Below are 20,602 nucleotides of genomic sequence, written 5' to 3' on the forward strand. Positions count from 1 at the left end.
ATTTATTTATTTATTTATTTATTTATTTATTTATTTATTTATTTATTTATTTTAGTGTTCCTAATAGAATTCTATATTACATTTTTAGCATGCTCAGTACACTTTTTCTTTTAATCTGGAGGCATATGTAGTAAGTTGCATTAAAATATTGAGAGGATTTTTTCAGTGACGTTTCCACGATACAGTTAGATTCAGCATTGACCATCTGCTAAGCACCAGGCCCTGTGCTTTTGTAGGGCTTACAATGATGAATAAAGCAGATTCTTGCCTCTTGGAGCTTACCTATAGTCTTGATTGGTTAATGTGTTTAACTGAAGTGCTGGGCAGAGAATGGAGGAGCTCAGAGTCCTTGGGGGAAGTCATCTAGAGCATTGGCTTCAAATGTTTTTAGTGTTTTAGAAAGAACAGTAGATAGGGTTGAGTGTGCACACATGTGAATGTTTTAAGTTACCATTACAATGGTAACTGTAGTATGTTATGTACATTTTATAACACATGCAAAAATGGACATTTTGCAAAGGATGAACTAAAACAAATATAAGTAGAAGTTCCAATATTGTCTTTTCATACCCTGGTGTGAATAATAACTGCATCGTGGGGGTGAGGACCATTTACTTTTAGTGGGACCTTTTCAACTCACGAGGTCTATTGAGATTCACTTCTGGAGTTGTGCCTGGGTTGAAATCTTGGGGTCCAGTCCTATTAACTTTGAGACTTTGGGCACATTATTTAACCTTTCTGTGCACTTTATTTTCCTCATCTGTTAAAATTGAGTTGATGAGAGTTCCTGCCCCATTTACAGTTTTGTGATGATTGATAATATGTATATGGTAATGTATATGATAATATATGTAGAGTACTTATACTGTGCTTGACCCCCTATTTTGTGCCAGAGGATACAAGGAAGACTAGGATCTCACAGTGTAGTAGGGGCCCTGCACCCTTGCATAGATAATAATAAAGTGCTTTAAGTGCTGGAAGCAAAGTCTTTTGGGAATACAGGGTAAGAATAACTAATTGTTCTTTGAAGGTCCAAGTAAGGTTTAGGAAAGGAGGTGACATTTGAACCAGACCTAAGAGGGAGAGGGGCTTTTTCCAGGAGGAGGAATGGTGGACCTCTTTAGGTACCGAGCAGATACATACTTGGATTCTCTTGAGGGCTTAGTGTGTAGTTCTCCAGATCTGGACCTGCAGGGAACCTGATTAAAGCTTGTATACCTTGTTAGTGAGTTCTGGCTGGAGTTGTTCCTGGCAGGGGCCAGATGGCAAGGAAGCCTATTCCAGAACGTTTCACAGCACTGCAGCTCTTTTGTCTTTGATGACACTTACCTCATTCTGCCTTCTTAGTTATCTAGGAATATAAAACTCCTAAATGTAAGCTCCTTAACAGTTACAGTATCTGCATGTTTTGATCTTACTTTGCCTAACAAGGTAAGTGAGAAGTCTTTAAACATGGAGAAATGTATATGCCAGTGGCCCTTCAAAGAATTCTGAACAGTTACAAGTAAAATGGTAAATGACCATACTTAACTAGTGAATAGCTTGATTACAGATATGGTAGATAGGCCCTGTGCACTACTATTCAAAATGGGTGAGGATTGGGGTGCCTGGGTGGCTCAGTTGGTTAAGCGACTGCCTTTGGCTCGGGTCATGATCCCAGAGTCCTGGGATCGAGTCCCACATGGAGTCCCACATGGGGCTCCTGGCTCAGCGGGGAGTCTGCTTCTCCCTCTGACCCTCTCCCCTCTCATGCTGTTTTTCACTCTCTCAAATAAATATAATCTGGGGTGAGGATTGTCATGTTCAGGAATTCTTTCCTTATCTGGCATTTGTCCATTAGCATGAAAGAAGAGATGTGAATGTGTACCAGAGAGACTTCCTGGAGGTTGAATTAGGTACCTTCCATTTGCTCCTCTAGGTCTACTCTCCATCTATTGCCTGTTCTCTGCCCTGGGAGGCTGACTTACCTATATGAACTACATCAAGAGCTTCCTTCCCTTCTAAGATTAGGGAATTTTAATTTCCCTGCTCCCTTCCTGTGGGTATTGCCTCAGGCTGGTTGTCTCCCTTGATTGAAGATTGCTATTCCTCTAAAGGAGGTTCTCTGTACAAGTCACTCCTGGATTTGGAAAGTTTTTATTTCCTTTGTTCCTCCAGCTTAGAAGTGTTCTCCCTAATCCCAGGATACTACTCTCCCTTGTGATGATCACCTTTATAGTCCTATTATTAAACCCTCCTTGAATTATCCTTACTCTGGAGTATGCTATCTTTCCTGCTAGGACCATGACTATGATTGAAGCTTGTATACCCTGTTAAGGGTAACACCTCAAACTTTCCCTGAAAGCTCACTCATGTTCTGTATATCCTTCAAAGATACATGTCTGAGCCCAGTTTATAAGCAGATTTTAAAGTTTATTTATTTATTTAATCTCTACATCCATCATGGGTCTCAGACTCATGACTTCTGACTGAGGCAGCCGGGCACTCCCTTATAAGCAGATTTTAAAAGCAAATCAGATGGAGAGGAGGAAGGCTACCCTAGCTAGGTAAGCATACTGACAATGAGAGACAGGGTGTCATCCTTTCTTTGGTCCTTTCTTACTGTGCCATACTGATGCATTTAGTCATTTCCCCCCAAACTATTGGATAAGAAAAAAAACCCCAAGAAGCACCATAATCTGTGACCACACATTCAAGACCAGTTAAATTGCAGTTAATAGCCTATTTAAAAAGGCAGCAGAGATACATATGAGGCAGGTTGTTGATCACAATGGAAAAAGAATTTGCAGGTGGACTTTGGGTTTGAGGCCCAGTTCTGGGAAGTTTTTCAACTTCTGAGACTCAGTTTGTTTAATCTATAAATGAGGATAATTCCTGCCTAGTAATAACTAATAGTGAATGTTTATTTTGGGCTAGATATCATGTATTTACCTTTTGCCTTTTAATCCTCCAGTCTTTTAGGTAGGTATATATCCTGATTTTATAAATTATGAAATTGACTCAGATGTTATAAAACTAATAAATGACGAAGCCCAGATTAAAATCTAGATCTTTCTGACAGTAGAGCTTGAGCTTTTTAACATTGAGGTAGCTGTTATTTAAAATGTGTTGACTGGGGCACCTGGCTGGTTTGGTTGGTGGAGCGTGTGACTCTTGATCTCAGTGTTGTAGGTTTGAGCCCCATGTTGGGTATAGAGATTACTTAAAAAAAAAAAAATCTTAAAAATGTTGACCTTCGGGGCACCTGGCTGGCTCAGTTGGCAGAGCATGTGGCTTGATCTCAGGGTGTTGAGTTTGAGCTCCACTTTGGGCATAGAGATTACCTTTACAAAAAAAAAAGTGTTGACCGGGATGCCTGGGTGGCTCAGTCAGTTAAGCGGCTGCCTTTGGCTCAGGTCATGATCCCAGGGTCCTGAGATTGAGTCCTGCATCGGGCTCCTTGCTGGGCGGCGAACCTGCTTCTCCCTCTGCCTGCCGCTCCCCCTGCTTGTTTGTGTTCTCTTGCTCTCTCTGACAAATAAATAAAATCTTTAAAAAAAAATACTTTGACCATCAATGAATGGGAAAATCAAACCCTCATTTCTATACTCTGATACTATGAAGTTCCTATATTTGAAAGGTCATCTAAGTTCTCAGAATATAGCATTTATAAGGGAAGGGAAGCAGTTCTTACAGATATCTAAATATTACTGCACTACAGAACTTTTTCTGGTTGTTTCTCCCCTCTTAGAGGGAGATGTTCAGAACCTTTGTTGCCTCATGTTGTATATACCCCACCTCATCTCCCACCTCTACCCCATGGCAGAGAAGTGTGAAGTGAGCTGAGGGCTTTGAGAGTAATAATATTGCTACAAAACTACTCAGTCACTTGCTATCTGCTTGTTAATTTAGAGTTGATACTTCAGTGAGTCCTTGTGTAGAATTGGGTATAAGTTTTCCTATTAGTAACAAAGTTATCTGGACACCTGGCTGGCTTAGTCACTAGAGTGTGTGACCCTTAATCGCAGGGTCCTAAATTCTAGCCCCACGTTGGGCATGGAGCCCACTTTATTTTATTTTATTTTTTTTTAAGATTTTATTTTTATTTATTTTGACAGAGAGAGAGAGACAGTGAGAGAGGGAACACAAGCGGGGGTAGTGGGAGAGGGAGAAGCAGACTCGCCGCCGAGCAGTGAGCCCGATGCGGGGCTCGATCCCAGGACCCCGGGATCATGACCCGAGCCGAAAGCAGACGCCTAACCACTGAGCCACCCAGGCGCCCTGGAGCCCACTTTAAAAAAAACAAAACAGGGGCACCTGGGTGGCTCAGTGGTTAGGCGTCTGCTTTCGGCTTGGGTCATGATCCCCGGGTCCTGGGATTGAGCCCCGCATCAGGCTCCCTGCTCCACGGGAAGCCTGCTTTTCCCTCTCCCACTCCCCCTGCTTGTGTTTCCTCTCTCGCTCTCTCTCTCTCTGTCAAATGAATGAGTAAAAACTTTAAAAAACAAAGTTATCCTTTGATTTTAGTTGTTTTGAGGGTTATTGACTCAGGACTTACTAAATTGAATCACATTTTGGATACTTCTAATGATTTTTGTCTTCATCTTTGACTGTTGAATGCATTTGTGCTGGTTTGGAACCCATTGGCTTTCCTCTATATAAATTGACTTTAAGCTTGTTCTTGAGTGTTAAGCCTGTTGTGGAACATGCAGATCTAGACTTTATGGTTAGTTATTTGAATTTAGTGAATGCTTTTTGGGAGAAAAGATCATTTAAAAGATAGTGTACAATAAATGAATACAGCACTAGGATCAAGATGAGTTAATTCACTAAGTTCATACCTCTTCTAGGATAAGGAAAAACTGGGAGGAAAGAGGTGTGCAAAAAGATTTCTCACCTGTCAGTTTTATCCTCACTCCTTAGTTTTAGAGTATTGTTTTGAACCTCATATTATAGAAAGCAGTCATTGAATTGTAAAGATTTACTTCAAATTTGTGAAAGCTTGAAGGTTTAATGAGGGACAGTCTCTTCCTGGTTATTGTTTCTGCTTTGGTAAGATTACCAAGAAGAGGGGCCACACTCTTGCTGTACTGACTGACCCCATGTGCAATATGAGCTAGTATATGTACATGTGACAGATCCTGTCTCTGGGTTGTATTATGGCTGGTTAAGTAGCTTTTTGCCTTGTCTCTGGTTTCTGTCTCTGGCCCCTTGAAGGCCTTGAGGCTATCTGAAATTATAGGGGCTGGGGTACCATAAATTAAACTTGTGAAATGAATCCATTGCAGATGTGTCAATTGAATCAGATTTTAAGTCCAGTTGAATTCTTTAAAAAGGGGGTCTTCGCTAGGTTTTCTGCTGGGCGTTTTTCATGTATGTCATCTCATGTAATTCTTGGAACAACCTTGGAGGGAGTTAGTATCTCTGTTTGATGAGGAGGTAAGGCTCAGAGCACTTAAATTGCCCAAGGTCACACAGTTAATCAGTAGCAGATGCACTATTCAGACTTAGTTCAGTCCTGGTGTTGAGTTCATTCATTTTCCATTGAGACCTAAGTCCAAAACCCACTGTTTTTTACTATCACATGGCTTCTTTTTACTGACTAGGCTGAAGGTTTTTAGACCTGTGTTCCTTGGACCCCAATGTTCCCTGAAGTTACTTGATTTCCCATCATCTTTCTTCAGGAACTTTATTACTCTAACATCTCTTATTAAAAAAAAAAAAATGTCCTAGGGGGGCCTGGGTGGCTCAGTCATTAAGCATCTGCCTTCAGCTCAGGTCATGATCTCAGGGTCCTGGGATCCAGCCCCACATCGGGTTCCCTGCTCTGCCAGGAGCCTGCTTCTCCCTCTCCCACTCCCCCTGCTTGTGTTCCTTCTCTCGCTGTCTCTCTCTCTCTGTCAAATAAAACCTTCAACAAAAAAAAAAAGTCCTAGGAATTGGAATATGATTTAGAGACCACTACTGTACTAGATCTTGGTCTTGTTCAGAGGTATCCTGAATTAGCCTTAGAGATGAATTTAAAAAAAAGGCAACAGAAACTCTCAGCATCCTTTACCAATTCATCCCATATGTTTCCTGATCTTAGCAGTGAAACAGATGATTGTAGTGAACATCAAAAGCCCAGGAAGTGTCCATATTAATTTTGCATGGCCCTGTGAGGAGCTGTCAAATATGGTCCATCCAATATAGTATATGGACTTAGGAAGTGAACCTTTAGTTTGGAATGTGGCTCTTGAAGATTTGATTCTACTTTTCTGTTTTGTATTCCATAATTAAATGCAGATATCAAAGTAAAATTTAGAATAACCCAGAGCTAGGTATCTTTCTGTCTGAATTTATAGCTTTGGAGTTGGCTAGACCTTTCAATTAAATTAGCTGATGGCGACAAATATGTAATCTGACCTCTTCAGCAGCTCAAGTGAAATGTTAATACCAGCCATAGCACAGCTCCCTTGACACACTACTTTGACCTTTTCCTCTCTTACAAATGTTTCCCTTACTCCTTTGTTAACTTAGCCATCTCCATGCAGAGGTCATGCCTGCTTTTAATTTTTTGAATCCACATGAGAACAGACATTGAACAGCACAGATTTATTCATTTTTACCTTATATCCCTAGATCTACACTAATCATACAGTTATCTCTAATTCCCATGTATTTTTTTATTTTCTAGTTTTATTTTTTTTTAAGATTTTATTTATTTGCCAGAGATAGAGTGCGAGCAAGAGAGCCAGCGAGCACAAGCAGGGGGAGCGGCAGGCAGAGGGAGAAGGAGAAGCAGGCTCCCTTTTGAGCAAGGAGCCCGGTGCCGGACTCGATCCCAGAATCCTGGCATCATGACCTGAGCCGAAGGCAGACGCTTAACTGACTGAGCCACCCAGGCATCCCTCCCATGTATTTTTTAGCTAGTTTATATCCTTACCACTACCTGCCCTTTACCTCCCCTCTCTATAAAATCTTAAATATTAGTAACATTTCTCCCCAAAAATGTGCCAAGGTTTTTTGGTCCTTAATATTGAGAAAGTGATTATGTCTTTGTTTCCCTCTAGAGAAGTGGAGCCAAACTTATAGGGAGAAAAGGCAGGCATAAAGCAAGTCCTCCTTATGACTGAGAGTAAAGATAGGGATGGTTTAGGAGAGGGAAGTTCTGAGTGGTGAGGGAGAGGTGGGAGAAGAGGTGATGTTCGTTTTAGTTCCTCCAACATTCATTCTCTAGCTGCCTAGAGCGGCTTAGGGTCAGCTGCTCCAGTTTTTGTAAGCTTCACCTAATTTTCCCTTGGTGGGTTGGTGTGGCTAAGTGTTTATTTTGTTGTTGTTGTTGTTTTGGTTTTTTTTGTTTGTTTTTTTAGGATTTTATCGTATATTTGTGAGAGAGAGAAGAGAGAGAGCATGAGCAGCAGGAGGAGCAGAGGGAGAAAAGCCGACTTCCCTCTGAGCAGGGAGCCCAATTTGGGACTCGATCCCAGGACCCTGAGATCATGAGCTGAGCCAAAGGCAGATGCTTGAACAACTGAGCTAGCCAGGCATCCCTGGCTAAGTGTTTTAGTTTTAGTTTTTAATTGATTAAATTAAATTAATTTATTTTAAGATTGATTTATTTGAGAGACAGCGCACACGTGCGCAGGAGTGGGGAGTGGCAGAGGGAGAGAAACTTAAGACTCCCTGCCCCATGTGGGGCTCAATCTCATGACCCATGAGATCATGACCTGAGCTGAAATCAAGAGTTGGATGCTCTGGGGCGCCTGGGTGGCTCAGTTGGTTAAGCGACTGCCTTCGGCTCAGGTCATGATCTTGGAGTCCCAGGATCGAGTTCCGCATCGGGCTCCCTGCTCGGCGGGGAGTCTGCTTCTCCCTCTGACCCTCCTCCCTCTCATGCTCTCTGTCTCATTCTCTCTGTCTCAAATATATAAATAAAATCTTTAAAAAAAAAAAAAAAGAGTTGGATGCTCAACCGACTTTGGATGCTCAACCGACTAAGCCACCCAGGCGCCCCTATTTATTTTAAGTAAACTCTATGCCCTATAAAAGGGCTTGAACTGAACAACGACCCTGAGATCAAGAGTCTCATGCTGGGGGCGTTTGGGTGGCTCCGTCAGTTCATCTGCCTTCGGTTCACATCATGATCCCAGAGTCCTGAGACCACGCCCCAAGTCCTCCTGCTCTCTGCTCATCAGGGAGCCTGCTCCTCCCTTTCCCTCTGCCTGCTGCACCCCCTGCTTGTGTACCCTCCTCTGTCAAATAAATAAATAAATAAATCTTAAGTTGCGGGGGAAGTTCTCTTGCTCTACCAACTGAGCCAGCCAGGTGCCCTTGGCTAAGTCGTTTTAACTATACTCATACCTCTACTTAAATATGTTACATAATACTATAAGTTGCTTTAGAAAAACACAAAAATATTCAAGGATGGTGATTTGCATTATAAAAACATTTTTTGTACTTTTAAGTTGTATTTTGCCATAATTTTACACTTACGAAAAAGTTGCAAGAGTAGTATTCAAATTTCCATTTGTTCTTCATCTTGATTCCTCAGATGTCAACGCTTTACTATTTCTCTGTTTCTGTTTATATTGTAGATTACTTTTCTGAACTCTTTTAGTGTAAGTTACAGCTGTGATACCTCTTTATCCTAAATAGCATAATGTATATTTTTTGTAAACTAGGACATTCTCTTATATAACCACAATATACTTACCAAAATCTAGAAGTAGTCTTGATATAATAGTATTATTTAATATACAGACTTCATTCGAATTTTGTCATTTGTTCCAATAATGTTCTTTATAGGAAAAAAAATTTTTTCTTCTGGTCTAGGATCCAGTCCAGGATATATATCATATTTAGTTTTCTTGTCTTTTTATATAAATATAGGTTCTTATTTTAGTCAGTGGGTTATAATCTGTTATTTATTTATGTACAAAAAGGTGATTTTATTTTATCTTTATTTTTTAAATACTTTTTTAGATTTTATTTATTTAAATTTCAGAAACAGAGAGCACAAGCAGGGGGAGCAGCAGACAGAGGGAGCAGCAGACTCCCTTCTGAGCAAGGAGCCCCATGTGGGGCTTGATCCCAGGACTCCGGGATCATAACCTGAGCTGAAGGCAGACTCTTAACCAACTGAGCCACCCAGGTGCCTGTGGACTGGCAGTGTATTTACATAATTCAACATTTAAAAGGTTATGAAGACGGTTTAGTGAAGTTTCCCTCACCTCTGTGCTCTAGCCACTCTTGTGTTCCTTGGAGGCAATTACCAGTGTCTTCTTTATCCTTTTTTTTTAAAGATTGTATTTATTTATTTATTTATTTTAAAGATTGTATTATTTATTTGACAGAGAGAGAGATAGCAAGAGCAGGAACACAAGTGGGGGGCGTGGGAGAGGGAGAAGCAGGCATCCTGTGGAGCAGGGAGCCTGATGCGGGGCTCAATCCCCAGGACCCCGGGATCATGACCGGAGCCGGAGGCAGTCGCTTAATGACTGAGCCACCCAGGCGCCCCTGTATCCTTTCAGATATATTCCTGTAGGCCATATAATAATATGTATAAAAGACCTTCATTTTGCACTGTATTTTGTTGTATGGGTGTACAGTACTTTTTTTTCCTATGTCCACTATGGATGGACATTTAGATGCCAATCTTTTTGTGTTACAAACAGTGCTGCATAATTCTGTTAAAAATGTTATTTCAGGGGTGCCTGGGTGGCTCAGATGGTTAGGTGTCTGCCTTCAGCTCGGGTCATGATCTCGGGGTCCTGGGATCGAGCTCCGTGTCTGGCTCTCTGCTCGGTGGAGAGTCTGCTTCTCCCTCTTCCTCTGCTTGTGCTCTCTCTGTCTCTCTCTCAAAATGAATAAATAAAATCTTAAGACAAAAAGTTACTTCATAAATTTGTGGAATAAATTCCTATAAGTAGAATTGCTAGGGTAAGGAAAATACGCTTTGTGTAATTTTGATAGATGTTACCAAATTACTCTCTGGAGATGGTATATCAAGTTTTGTACTCTTACCAGCAAAACATGCGACCCAAGTAAAGAAGGGGTAGGAGATGGGGGGAAGTTAAGACTGGACCAGGTTGGGGCGCCTGGGTGGCTCAGTCGTTAAGCGTCAGCCTTCGGCTCGGGTCATGGTCCCAGGGTCCTGGGATCGAGCCCCGCATCAGGCTCCCTGCTCAGCAAGAGGCCTGCTTCTCCCTCTCCCACTCCCCCTACTTGCGTTCCCTCTCTCACTGCGTCTCTCTCTGTCAAATAAATAAATAAAATCTTTAAAAAAGAAAAAAAGACTGGACCGGGTTTGGAGGGTACTAAAAGTTATGTTACTGAAGTATAACACACTAGGGGAGGAATGGCAGGAAATAAGAGAAGCAGGCAGGGGTCAGAGTTTTTTTTTTTTTTTTAAAGATTTTATTTATTTGAGAGAGAGAGAATGAGAGACAGAGAGCATGAGAGGGAGGAGGGTCAGAGGGAGAAGCAGACTCCCTGCTGAGCTGGGAGCCCTATTCAGGACTCGATCCCGGGACTCCAGGATCATGACCTGAGCCGAAGCTTAACCAACTGAGCCACCCAAGCGCCCCGGGGGTCAGGGTTTTATTCTTGGATTTTATTCTATAGCTAATGGAGAACAATAGAAAGGATGAGAGAATGATGTATTAAGATTGTGTTCTAGAGTTTTCTGGTGGTCTTTTTTTTTTTTTTTAATATTTATTTGACAGAGAGAGACACAGGGAGAGAGGGAATACAAGCAGGGGGAGTGGGAGAGGGAGAAGCAGGCTTCCCGCGGAGCAGGGAGCCCGATACTGGGCTCAATCCCAGGACCCTGGGATCATGACCTGAGCCGAAGGCAGACTCTTAATGACTGAGCCAACCAGGTGCCCCTGAGTTTTCTGGTGGTCTTCATGAAGATGGATTTGAAGGGGCAAGACAGGAAGAGTAAAATAATTAGGTTAATGCAGTAGCCTTCTTGTCAAACCTTGCATCTCTTATTTTGTTTGGAAACTATCCCTTGTGACTCCAAAAGGGATAATTTAAAAGAGGAAGAATATATATCATTGAAGGTAGTAAGAAAGGCTTCACTAAATAGTCAACTGCATTTTGATGGATGGGTAGATCTTGGATTGGTAGATATGGAGAAGTGGGATAAGGAAATCATTTCAGGTCCTGAGAAATGGAGTAAGCCAGGAGTAGGCAAACTTTCTATGAAAGGCCTAATAAATATGTTGTGGGACACATGGTCTCTGTCATATATCCTCCTCCCTTTTTTAATGTAAAAACTGTTAGCCCACAACCTTTACTGAAACAGGCTGTGGGCAGGGCTTGAAGAGGGTTGGGTGGGAGATGACTTTAGTTGCCAACTCTTGGAATAAGCAAAGGCATCCAAGCTGGGAGATGCAAGATATACTTAGTAAAACAGGGGTAAAGGCAGGTTGAGGCAGAGCTATGGAAAACTTTGAATGTTAGGCTAAAGAATTTGTTTCTAGGTTAGGGGCATTGAAGAATCACCTGTTCTATTGATGCTGATAGTGGTGACATCTTGCCTGGTACTGTAAACTTAATATATTAACAGCTATAAAAATTCTGGCTGGCAGAATTGCCTTGTGTAGATGGTTGTATTGCACATTCGTACTGCTGACAGATTACCATTAGCATGAAATACTGAGGTCTAAAGTACTCACTAGGATGTTAAGTGTTTTTAGTGAGTGGTTTAACTCAAAGAATCAAGTTAAGGAGGGGCGCCTGACTTGTTCAGTTGGTAGAGCATGTGGTGCATGATCTCAGCGTCCTGAGTTTGAGTCCCACATTGGGGGTAGAAATTACTTTATTTTATTCATTTATTTGACAGAGAGACACAGCCAGAGAGGGAACACAAGCAGGGGGAGTGGGAGAGGGAGAAGCAGGCTTCCCGCTGAGCAGGGAGCCCGATGTGGGGCTCGATCCCAGGACCCTGGGATCATGACCTGAGCCGAAGGCAGACGCTTAACGACTGAGCCACCCAGGAGCCCCTGATCAGCTTTTCCTGAGGAATTCTGGCCTTATGTTATTTTCAGTTATTGTTGATTATAAACTTTGTGCTGTATTAATAGAAGTCAGCTTCTCATTTTTGTGAAACTGCCTTTTATCAGCATAAAAACATAGACAGTGATTGGATACTCTGCTTTAGCTGCCTCTGTGTCCTTGGACTCATTTTCTTTTTTTTTTTCTTTTTTTTTAAAGATTTTATTTATTTATTTGAGAGAGAGAATGAGAGACAGAGAGCACGAGAGGGAAGAGGGTCAGAGGGAGAAGCAGACCCCCACTGAGCAGGGAGCCCGATGCGGGACTCGATCCCGGGACTCCAGGATCATGACCTGAGCCGAAGGCAGTCGCTTAACCAACTGAGCCACCCAGGCGCCCTCGACTCATTTTCAACACCTATTACGTCTGCGTAGTACACAGATTTTTTGAGAAGGAATGCTCTAAGTACAGGAAAGGCAAAAGATAAAGGGTCTTTGAAGTCCTTCTCATTCCACAGTCTCTGGTTCAATGAATTAAAAGACAATAAATTGAAGGACTCCTAAGAAAATCCTCAGACCAGATAACACTGTACATGGTATCTAACAACCTTTAGCAATTGCTTATTTGTTTTGGTGGCTGCAGGTAAAGGGATAACTGCAGATTATTAGGACATGCAAAGTTTGGAGACAGCAGTTAGATCAAATTTAGTTTATCAGTCACCTTTTTTTTTTTAATGGTTTTATTTATTTATTTGACAGAGACACAGCCAGAGAGGGAACACAAGCAGAGGGAGTGGGAGAGGGAGAAACAGGCTCCCCACTGAGCAGGGAACCTGACGCAGGGCTTGATCCCAGGACCCTGGGACCATGAACCGAGCCAAAGCCACGCTTAATGACTGAGCCACCCAGGAGCTGCACCTTTTTCTTTTAAAGATTTTATTTCTTTGACAGAGAAAGAGCACAAGCAGGGGGAGCGGCAGGGAGAGGGAGAAGCAGGCTTCCCCAATGAGCAAGGAGCCCGATGTGGGACTCGATCCCAGGACCCTGGGATCATGACCTGAGCCAAAGGCAGGTGCTTAACCGGTAGGACCCCGTATCAGTCATCTTTTCTAATTAAGGCTATCATTTCCATTTTTAAAGCAATTGGAATTCTCCAAATTTGTTTTATTTTTGAGATTTTAATTTTTTAAAGTAATTTCTACACCCAGTGTGGGGCTTGAACTCACAACCCTGAGATCAGGAGTTGCATGCTCTACCGACTGAGACAGGCACCCCAAAATTTCCCAGTTTTTAAAAGTACATGTTGGTTATGGCAGTGAAAGCTCTAAATGCAGTAATCAAAGCTTTTTTGATTGTATGACATATTCATAAATGCCAATTTGGAACTAAGTGTGACAGGATTATCTGGATGCTTGATAGGGATTTGTATAAATCTAGAGGGGTTTATTTAAACTTCTATCAAAAATAGGAAATTGGGGGGCACCTGGGTGGCTCAGTCAGTTAAGCGTCTGCCTTCGGCTCGGGTCATGATCCTAGAATCCTGGGATCTAGTCCCATGTCTCCCATGTTGTGCTCTCTGCTTGGCAGGAGTCTGCTTCTCCCTCTCCCTCTCCCTGCTGCTCCCCCTGCTTGTGCTCTCTCTCTCTCCCTGCCAAATAAATAAAAATCTTAAAAAAAAAAAAAAAAAGGAAATTGGTATCCCATTAGGGCTTAATTGGTTGACTTCAGTTTTTGAGTTTGGAGGCTGTTGAAGAGTTAATTTATTGTGTGAGGGTTTAGCCCAGTGTAGAGCACAAACTTGTTTTAGGAAAAGGATCTCTTTGTATATTTATTTATTCATTTGCCAGATCAGTCCTGTTTACATGTGAACCCTCTTTTTGATTCCAGGGAAAACAGGCCAGACAATCCATGCTAATTAAATACTAAAACATGACAGATTGATTTTGATCCCAGAGATTAAGGAGGAAAAGAAGGCTTCAGGTTTTATTAAATTTACCCTGGATGATATTTTAAAAAAGAAACTTATGTGGAAAGAATTGTCAGTAACAGTTGAGTAAAATTTTCTGTTACGTTCTTGTATCTAGGTAGTATGGCATAGTGAAAAAGCATCTTTGGATTCGTTTTCTCAACACTTGGATTCAAGTTTATAGGTGGCTGAAGGTATGGCTTTATAATTCACTTAATCGTGGATTTTATTTTATTTTTTTTAAAGATTTTATTTATTTATTTGACACAGAGAGAGAGGGCGCACGCGTGCACAAGCAGGGAGTAGTGGCAGAGGGAGAGGGAGGCAGAGGGAACCCTGCTGAACACGGAGCTCAAAGCAGGGCTTGATAACCAGGACTCTGGGATCATGACCTGAGCTGAAGGCAGAGGCCTAAACGACTGAGCCACCCAGGTGCCCCAGTTGTGAATTATATTTTTAAATGAAAGTAATTAAAAAAAAATTATTTATTTTAGAGCGAGAGTGAGTGCTTGTGTGAGCAAGTGGGGGGGAGGGGCATAGGGAGAGGGAGAGAGAGAATCTCGAGCTGACTTCCTGCTGAGCATGGAGCCCAGTTGTGAGGCCTGATACCATGACCCTGAGATCATGACCTGAGCTGAAACCAAGAGTCATCTCCTTAACTGAGAGCCACCCAGGTGCCCTGAAAATAATTTTTTAGTAAAAAAAATTTTTTTGCTATAGCTGTTAATAGAAGGATGTTTATTTTTTTATAAAGATTTTATTTGGGGGAGAGAGTGAAAACCTGTGAGTGAGCATGAGCAGAGGTGAGGGAGTTAGAGGGAGAAGCAAACTCCCCACGGAGCAGGAAGCCCATTGTGGGGCTTGATCTCAGGACCCTGGGATCATGATCTGAGCCGAATGCAGCTGCTTAACCAACTGAGCCACCCAGGAGTTCCAATAGAAGGATGTTCAAAAGATAAATGGGGCCTCTGGGTGGCTCAGTGGCCTGAGCCTCAGACTCTTGATTTCTGTGGGTCATAATCTCAGGCCCTAGTGGGACTCGACCCTCAGCAAGGAGTCTGCTTCTCTCTTCTTTCTCCTCCTTCCCCTCCCCCCGCCTTGTGCTGCTCTCTCTAAAGTAAATGCATAAATCTTAAAAAAAAAAAAAAGATAAATGAAATATTAGTTGCAGTAGCTGTTTGGAAGATAGCTTGACAGTGTTTCTCTTTTCCTGTAATTTTTCTCTTTATGCAAATTTTTTATTAAACAAAAAAACCCTAAATGCACAGCTCAGTGAATTTTCACAAAGTGATCATACTTAATGTAACTGCTATCCGGATCAAGAAATAGAACATTAACACAACTACTTCAGAAGCCCACCTCTCACCCTCCAGTTACTGTTCCTCCCTCTTCCCCAGGGTAGCCAATATCCTGATCTCTTTTACCATTTGTTAGTTTTGCCTTTTTAAAAAAATGAACAGTATATATAAATAGTCATATATTGTGTTTTCTTCTGTATCTGGCTTCTTTTGCTTAAGAGTAATGACACGTGTTCTTGTGCCAATAATTCATTCTCATTGCTGTATAGAATTCCACTATAAAAATAGACCAAAATTTATCCATTCTCTTGCTGATGGATATTTTTATTGTTTCCAGTTTGGGGTTATTAGGAATAACGCTGCAGGGAACATTCTTCTATGTCTAGGTATATGTATGTGTGTCTTTCTTTTGGGTACTTACCTAGGAGTGGAATTGGAGGGTCATTAATTGTGTATATGTTTAGCTTTAGTAGATACTGCCAAAAAATTTTCCAGGTGTTGTATCAGTTTATATTTGCATCAGCAGTCTGTGAGAATTCCATTTATTCTACATTCTTACCAGTCTTTTAACATTTGCTAAGCCTCTATTTTGTACAAGGTCTGAGGGATATAGTAGTAAACAAAATGAAGCCTTCTCACAGATCTTAAAATTTAATGTCATTAAAAATATATTTTATAGGGGTACCTGGGTGGGTCAGTCATTTAAGTGTCTGCCTTTGGCTCGGGTCATGATCCCAGGGTCCTAGGATCGAGCCCCATGTCTGGCTCCCTGCTCTGCGGGGGTCCTGTTTCTCCCTCTCCCTGCTGCTCTCCCTGCTTGTGCTCTGTCAAATAAATAAAATCTTTAAATATATATATATTTCATGTTTAATATAGTTAGGTAGCAGTAAAGTAGAAAGGGTGTGTTAGAAGAGGGTGATAGTGCTATTAGAGTGGTTGAGAAAGACTTCTGATGAAGTGACATTTGAGCAAAGATCTGGAGGGGGTAAGCTAGCCATATGGATATCTGGGAGAGGAGGAGTCCAGGCAAAGGGAGTAAATAGTAAATGACATAACCCTGAGGTAGGAGCATGCTTGATAGGTTCACAAAACAGCAAGAAGGCTAGTAAGAGTGGAGCACATTTAGTAAGGGCGACAGTGGTAGAAGCTGATCTCAGGGAGGTAAACAGGGCCAGACCATGGAGGACCTTAAGAGTCATTGAAAGGATTTTGGATTTTCTAAATGAGATGGGAAGCCTTTGGAAGGTTTTGAGCAGAGTGACATTATCTCCTTTACCTTTTATTTATTTATTTATTTATTTAAAGATTTTATTTATTTATTTGAGAGAGAGAGAAAGAGAGAGAGAACACATGAGAGGGGGGGAGAGGGTCAGAGGACGAAGCAGACTCCCTGCCGAGCAGGGAGCCCGATGCGGGAGCCCGATGCGGGACTCGATCCCGGGACTCCAGGATCATGACCTGAGCTGAAGGCAGTCGCTTAACCAACTGAGCCACCCAGGCGCCCTCTCCTTTACCTTTTAAAGAGCTCACTCTCCTCTTGGAGGAAAACATTCTTAATGGAGCAAGAGTGGCAGTATGAATGTGAATTAAGAAATTATTACTGGGGCGCCTGGGTGGCTCAGTCATTAAGCATCTGCCTTCGGCTCAGGTCATGGTCCCCCAGTCCTGGGATTGAGCCCCACATCAGGCTCCCTGCTCTGCGGGAAGCCTGCTTCTCCCCGGAAGCCTGCTTCTCCCTCTCCCACTCCCCCTGCTTGTGTTCCCTCTCTTGCTGTGTCTCTGTCAAATAAATAAAATCTTAAAAAAAAAATTATTACTGTAAGACAAGAGAGAGGAGGTTGGTGGTTTGGACTAGAATGTTAACAGTGGAGGTAAGGAGAAATAGTTGGTTTCAGGATATTTTGAAAGTATAGCTGATAGGATTTCCCTCAGTGGATTTAATATGGGGGGGGAGGTTGTGTGTCAAGGATGACTCTAAGATAATTGGCCTAAGTTGCTAATTTACTGATTTTAGAGAAGACTTGGGGAGACATTAGGAACCCCAGATAGGTTTGGGATAGGATGGTGAACCAAGAATTTGACAGAGGACTTTTCTGTATGTGAGATGTCTGTTAGGGTAGATGATGTTGAGTAGATAGTAGAATATACAGATTACATGGTGAATGAAAATAGAGGTTGGACCCAACATGGCCTTTGGAGTGAAATAGGGGGAATAGATAAATTCTCTTCATCATTCTCTTGAGTACCTGTAAAGCTCCTCATTTAGAATTTAGATTGTACAGACTTTTCTTCTATTCTTGTGAGAGCTGTTTGACAGGTAAAATTTTAGGAATTTATTTATTGAGAAAGTTCCTGGGTACTTCTTTGAAAGATTTGTGACTGAAATTTACTAGACTTTGTGTAGATTTAGTCTAGTCTACCATAGTTTCTGTGTCTGTTACTCTGTGTAAAATGATCATTGCTATAATGACCTTAGGAGTTCATTATGACTTGTATATAGTATTTTATACATAAACTATGTACAAAGTACATTGTGAATATCTGAAGAAAGCTTTAACCATATAGTGTTTCGCATTGTATTTTATTTTTTTAGATTTTATTTATTTATTTGACAGACATAGCGAGAGCAGGAACAGAAGCAGGGGGAGTGGGAGAGGGAAGGGCAGGCTTCCCACGGAGCAGGGAGCCTGATGCAGGGCTCAATCCCAGGACCCTGGGATCATGACCTGAGCTGAAGGCAGACGCTTAACGACTGAGCCACCCAGGCGCCCCTCGCATGTATTTTAATTAATTAATTAATTGATTGATTGATTGATTGATTTTTAAAAAGATTTTATTTATTTGAGAGAGAGAGAATGAGAGACAGAGAGCATGAGAGGGAAGAGGGCAGAGGGAGAAGCAGACCCCCCGCTGAGCAGGGAGCCTGATGTGGGACTCGACCCCGGGACTCCAGGATCATGACCCGAGCCGAAGGCAGTCGCTTAACCAACTGAGCCACCCAGGCGCCCCTTATTTATTTATTTTTAAAGATTTTATTTATTTGACAGAGACACAGCGAGAGAGGGAACACAAGCAGGGGGAGTGGGAGAGGGAGAAGCAGGCTTCCCACAGAGCAGGGAGCCCGATGCGGGACTCGATCCCAGGACCCCAGGATCATGACCTGAGCCGAAGGCAGACGCTTAACGACTGAGCCACCCAGGTGCCCCTCGCATTGTATTTTAAAGCATGTTTGTAATACATACATAGTTTGAAAAATAATAGTTTATTTGGGGATTTCACATATATTATTCAGTGCTCAAAACAGCCTGGGAATTGAGTAGTATTTCCACCTACACTTTATAGTTGAGGAAACAGGTTGCATGAATTTTGAATTGACTCACTCAGGGCCTGTCTTCTCTGATAAGGTAGAAGAGATAAGACTCCATAGCAATATATAGACTGTGTTAGCTACCATGTTCTATTTCTCAGCCACGTTGAATGATTGATCATTTATTTTATAGTATTCTGCTTTGACAGTAAAAGTTTTGAAAAATATTTTACAAAAGTAATTTAAGACATTCTTCCAAAAAATTTGTGACAAATAGAGTAAAAAGTAAAAATTCCCTTTTACCTCATGACTGAAAGTTTGTATTTCCAGACTTTTTTTGGATACCTTTGCATACATCTGTAATACACAAATGTTCAGTGTTTTTTCATAAGTGGAATCATACAATACATAATATTTTGCGGTCTTCATAATTTCTGGTCAGATGGAAAGTCCACAAAACTGTTCTGCCAGATCTTTGCTTTAAACAAGAGCAAAGACATTTATCTCTTCAGTTGTTTACGTACCTTGGAACAGATTTTATGAACGACAGCAACATTCAGTATTGATTTGTTCAGTGTTAGTAGTGAGATGTCTTTAAAGCGATCACACCTTTCATTTTAGAGAACTTTCCAAATGCTCTATAAAAAGGCAGTTGGTATGATTGACCGCTTCATGAGGCTGCCAGGCACCATTCAGATCTTTTTCCCTTTCTCAGAAAGTGCAAGGTCATCCATTTTTGGAGCAGTTGGCTCTTGCAGATCCACCTGTTACCTGTGGTTGTAGGAGATGATGTTTCTCCATCTGTCTGATAGTAGAAAGAGGAATTAATGAGCCTATAACTGGATGGAACTGTACTGGAAATGAAAATAGGTCCCTTCTTCTATTGGTGACATAGAGGTAGAAAAACTTCAGGTGGATCAAACTCTTCAGGCTTAAATTATAGAAGTCTTTGCAGTTTTTAGCTCATTAATGCCACAAAGATATTTTGGTGGTTTTTTTCCCCCCACCATTGTAAACTGATACATATGACAGATTGTGTATTTTGCTTTTGATATCTAACTTCATGAGGCATTCATCAAATTATAATCAAATTCCCATGCTGTTAATATTTTCATCAGAAGGAAAAAGAAATCAAACTGCCTTTGTTGGGTACGTTCAACATTTGCATAAGATCTGCTTTGGGCCAGTCAGGGGACTGAGGAGACAAATTGGGGAGATAATGAAGTAGACTCTTGCTGGAGACAGGACAAACCAAACAGGAACCGAATTTGTATTTGTTTCAGAATTCCAGAGTAATGAAGCTGAATAATGTCGAGTAACTGGTAAATGTAGGCTTACATTAAAATAATGATTAATGAGGGAAAAATTACCATATGCAGGGTACACTTTGATGTGCACCTCAAGCATCTGAGAAATTTGTTAAACGTAGCTCCTGGGATTTTACCTCCCAGAGATTTAAATACTGGAGATTGGGGTAGGGCCCAGGAATCTGCATTTTCCTCAGGCTTCCTAAGTAGTTCTCTTAAAGGTGGTCTAAAAATGACTTTGGGAACGATTGCCTTAGAGGGTGTAAATCTGACAAAAGACCATCTAAATCTTGATAGAGGAAGCATTACAGGGAAGAAAAACTTATAGGACACTTTGTGGTAAAAGTGATAAATGGAGATATTTAAGAAAGTATTAGGGAGAGAGACTACTTAATCCTAGCTGTGATAGGGAGGAGGGACTGATGTTTGATTTTATTTTTCACCCAAGGGTATGTAACTTGAATCTGATTACTTTTTATATACCATGTAATGCTGTGTTGTCTTTTGGTAACCAACCTCTCATTGTCTGTAGTTTACTGTATTCCTGGGATATCCCTAATTTCCAGTATTTTATACCATTTTCTCCATAAGCCATCAAATACTCTAAAAAGTATAACTTTGCAACATTCAAACTAACTCATGGACTATGGCATGAAATCATGTTTCACCTCATGAGTATTTCTGTTTTTTTTTGCACAGGAACTGATCACTGTTTTTAGTTTACCTATATTGATGAATCTTCTTCAATGGGGAGAAAATTC

The 20,602-nt window shown here is 41.4% G+C and overlaps 1 protein-coding gene across 4 annotated transcripts in view; it reads left to right on the forward strand.

Annotated features, from left to right (window-relative positions):
* Positions 1-20,602, forward strand: part of CBFA2T2 (CBFA2/RUNX1 partner transcriptional co-repressor 2) — a 151,416-nt gene that overhangs the window by 2,154 nt on the left and 128,660 nt on the right. The window contains exon 1 of one of the 4 annotated variants that reach the window (XM_035006117.1): positions 14,051-14,123. The exons of the other annotated variants lie outside the window; for them this stretch is intronic. The gene's annotated coding sequence lies outside the window, so the exon portion shown is untranslated. Of the gene's footprint in view, positions 1-14,050; positions 14,124-20,602 lie in introns of those variants that run through there. 4 annotated transcript variants of the gene reach the window in all.

Source organism: Mirounga leonina, unplaced genomic scaffold (assembly GCF_011800145.1).
Source record: "Mirounga leonina isolate KUSES-001 unplaced genomic scaffold, KU_Mleo_1.0 Mir_150, whole genome shotgun sequence".
NCBI classification, from domain to species: domain Eukaryota; kingdom Metazoa; phylum Chordata; class Mammalia; order Carnivora; family Phocidae; genus Mirounga; species Mirounga leonina.